The sequence below is a fragment of the Lactuca serriola genome, chromosome 1 (assembly GCF_051521515.1).
Source record: "Lactuca serriola cultivar US96UC23 chromosome 1, Lser_US96UC23_V15, whole genome shotgun sequence".
Classification (NCBI taxonomy): domain Eukaryota; kingdom Viridiplantae; phylum Streptophyta; class Magnoliopsida; order Asterales; family Asteraceae; genus Lactuca; species Lactuca serriola.
This window is the reverse complement of record NC_136408.1, coordinates 56,061,100-56,064,915: the sequence shown is the minus strand read 5'-3', so window position 1 is coordinate 56,064,915 and position 3,816 is coordinate 56,061,100. Positions and strand designations below refer to the sequence as shown.

General features: G+C 30.4%; 1 long non-coding RNA gene across 4 annotated transcripts; it reads right to left on the bottom strand.

The window, feature by feature from the left end:
* Nucleotides 1-330: 330 nt before the first annotated feature.
* On the bottom strand, nucleotides 331-3,071 carry LOC145089124 (uncharacterized). 4 transcript variants are annotated; one of them, XR_013701385.1, is made up of 6 exons: nucleotides 2,497-3,071; nucleotides 2,371-2,382; nucleotides 1,886-2,023; nucleotides 1,612-1,676; nucleotides 1,436-1,543; nucleotides 331-928 (listed from the first exon to the last, which is right to left on the bottom strand). It is a non-coding gene; the product is annotated as an uncharacterized LOC145089124 (long non-coding RNA). The 4 variants fall into 4 exon arrangements; XR_013701382.1 differs by lacking the exon at nucleotides 331-928 and having other exon boundaries at nucleotides 1,154-1,543; XR_013701383.1 differs by lacking the exon at nucleotides 331-928 and having other exon boundaries at nucleotides 1,154-1,543; nucleotides 1,886-1,957.
* Between the last annotated feature and the right edge of the window lie 745 nt (nucleotides 3,072-3,816).

Below are 3,816 nucleotides of genomic sequence, written 5' to 3'. Positions count from 1 at the left end.
GTCTTGGCTAATCCAAGGTAAACATTAATTATATATAAACTTAATTTACATTTACATTTACCAATTAATTTTCTCATGTGTTATTTTGAGAAAAAAAAAAACTAATCGAATTTGTTTTGTATTGTTGTGAATTTCATTGCGTTGTATTTTTGTGAATTTCGTTGCTACGAACCATGATGGGTGTTATTTTGTATTAATGTTTCTTACATGATTACTTCAAGAAATCAAAGGTAAGAAGGAATTTTTTTAGATTCAATCTGTGTGTAGAGAAGAATCAAGTCAAATGGTAATGTTTTGACGAAAAAATAAAGATAAAAGCGGCAATAAGCATGAAATAAGGATGACTTTTTTCACAGTTACCAAAAATCCAAAAGCTCGTCATAACTAACCACTATAAATCTGTAAACTTAACTTCCTCACCTGGGAGAGGACATTATGGGAACTTTTAAGCAAAATACGTAACAGTTGAGCGGATCCTAATAATCAGTAGCGAAATCAAAGTGTTCCACATTTAGTTAAAACCTTCAACAGTAGCAACTTCTTGTAGAAAAAAAGTATCCAACATAACATCAATCAGTGTTGAGAAATCTCATTAATTTTGTTATATGTTAGAACTTCAAATTTCACAAAACAGTAGCTTTTATTAATTTGTTTGGTACCATCTTACTTTTAATTTCCTAACATGTATTATGTATAGGTTGACTGGTAGTGGTGGTGTGAGGTTAGAAAGAGATAGATAGTCATAGTAATCTGGAAGTAGGGTGATGATTGTAGCAGTGATAGAAGGTGGTGAGGCTAGATCACAGTTCTTGACTAAGGGGCTGTTGTGCACATGATATTGATTTCCCAATTTAGTAGCCAAAATCCCAGTTTGATACCTAACTACGTAACTGTTGGTGGGCAATCATATAGGATTCTCCTTTAGGTGCTGGAAAATACACAATTGCACCAACATCATTTCAAACACAGTAAACCTTAAAGTGTGGCTTAACCTTAAGTGTTAGAAGATAGCAAACAAAAAACCACCAACATTCAGATTGTATACAAAAACCACTAACCTTGGGTCATATCCTTTAAAGAACCCTCTAGACTAAACCAAATACAATACCACCTATGTTTCTCCCATCATTGTTGCTACACCGAAGCTCCATAATTTTAGACAATAAATGGAAGTAGATTGATATTTCTTACATTTTACCCAATCTTGGGATAAATGCTAGATATATTGATATATTTTCATTTTTTTCCAAATATAGCACCTTACTTATATATATTTTTCTTATTTTCATTCTTACACACTCAACATACACAATGTACTTTTTTAACTGATTGAAGTATGTTGCTTGTTTTTGCATCTAACTAAAAAGTAATATTTTAGCAACAAAAATTTCTTGTAATTAACTAAATAGAGTGAAATTGATTAAAATGAACTCACTTTCACTTATGCCTTCTTCATTAACCTCATTTCTTTGTACTTTTAGTAGCAAGTACAACCCTTGACTCCACCATCTCTTTGAGTATATAAGCTCTATTGCGGATCCTTCTATAATAAATTTTCATCAAATGCCAAACATATGTAGATGAGAATAAAAGAAACTATACAAGTACTACCTTCTATTTTCTTTCAATAAAAAATGGCTTACTTCAACTTATCCAAGAAATGCACAACCTCATGTCTGGAATAAAATAAACTCAAAAGATTAGCAATGGAATGTGGGATTCTAACATATCACAATAATATTTTGTCACTGGTGGTAAAAGATTTTAGCTAATATAGCCATTTCAGCGTCAACCTCAAATAATAAAATCAGTTGTGTTTCGGTTAGAACTAAGATTAAATTTCAAACTTAAATTATTTACAAATATAAAGAAAAGGCAAACGTACCAGCTAACATGCATCTATTTAAGAGGAAAAGGATCCATGAATATCTTCCATTGTCTTAAATGATGTTGATTCCTTTTTATTTTGCCAAAAGAAGTACACACATGTTTTTGTAATCAGCAAATACATACATACATTAACCTAATGATAAAAACAAATCTGAAAAACTGATAAAACATACAAAAGCCAATATAAAAACTGATAAATAAAAAAAATTCTAATGGGCTAATAGATATTTAGCTTAGCTATTTTTTTCGTTTTTGTTTCAACCCTAAAATCATTTATCATAAACCCAAAATCCACATGATCTACCATATAAAAGGTTAAATTAGAATATTCAATCATAAAGGTTGGAGTTTATAAAGGGAATTTCTAGAATAGTAGGTACAAGCACGCATAACATCCACTGATTTATGCTCAATCAAAAGTGTAGGTTTTTGACATAAAAAAGTAATAATTTAAACCAACTAAGAGATTGAAGAACTTACCACTTATAGAACCTGCAAATCGAGAGAGTGAGAGGTATTAACAAAAATTCGAAAATTAGAGAGAGAGAGAGAGAGAGAGATCATATCTATAACTAATCTATCAAAAAAGATTAAGAAACATAATACCTATGGTGGTGGATACATTGGTTTAGCGTTTTTCTTGTCGGTAGGTGGAGGTGGTGGTGTTGACGATTTGTGCTTCTCTATGCGAGATTTAGGGTTGTATGCCATGGTGACGGCTATAACAGATGGAGAGGTTTCAAGTATGTTGATTCTTGTGATCATATCGGGTTTGGGAGTGAAGAACCAAATGAAATCCAAAGCCAGTACAGAAAATCAAAAAGTGCAAGAACTCTAAACCTTCTTCTAGAAAAGATAAATAGATTTAGGGTTCTTAGTACTACCGAATTGGGGAGCATTGTCATTGGATCAACAACCACTGCCACACACCACCACCTCCAAAATCTTCTACAAAACATTTAACAAAGTCATCAAAAGAAGAAGATGCCAAAGAAGAGAATGATGGGGGACATTGAAAACCACACCAGATCGACGATCGTAGTGACGACTACTCTCCCTAGTTTTATCTTTCTTTATCTATCTCCTCTCACATCCCTCTTTATTTATCTTCTCAGTTGTGCTTGACCGATTCAATCAGTTTGGAGATAAGGGATGACATTCAGTTTTGACCAATTCACTTGGCAGATGAGAACGGGGATCGTGTATTTTAAACGATTTGTAACCGAGTAATTTTAATATTATTTTATTTAAAATCAGTTGTACAGTAAGCTTAAAGACTTGAACGTCTTAAAAAAATAATATTATTATATTAAAATTATTTTTAGAAAGAGTGAGATTTCCTTTATAAGGTATTATATATATATATATATATATATATATATATATATATATATATATATATATATTCAAATGAAAACACTAAAAATGTTGAGAATGCGAAAACAAAGTATATTCATTTGCGATTCTATGTATTCATTTGTGAAGAAATGATAAATTTAACGTTTTTAATTTCAATTGAAGAGAAAAAAGCATATTCATGTTGACTGTGCCTAAAAATTTATCATTTCTCCATAAATGAATACATGGAATCACAAATGAATATACTTGTTCTTGCGTTTTCAACATTTTAGGTGTTCTCATTTGATCTTTTCACTATATATATATATATATATATATATATATATATATATATATATATATATATATATATATATATATATATATATATATAGTGAGAAAGAGAGAGAGGAGAGTTCACCTGAGATTACAAAAAAAAAAGTAGAGATCTTAAGTTTCAATCTCAGCCACATATTTCTCATTTGTCATTCTAATGCTCCAACGTACTGACAACAACGTATGCCTAATCATAAATGATTATATGCCAGAAAGGTATAATCATATAAAATTATATATATGTATACGTAT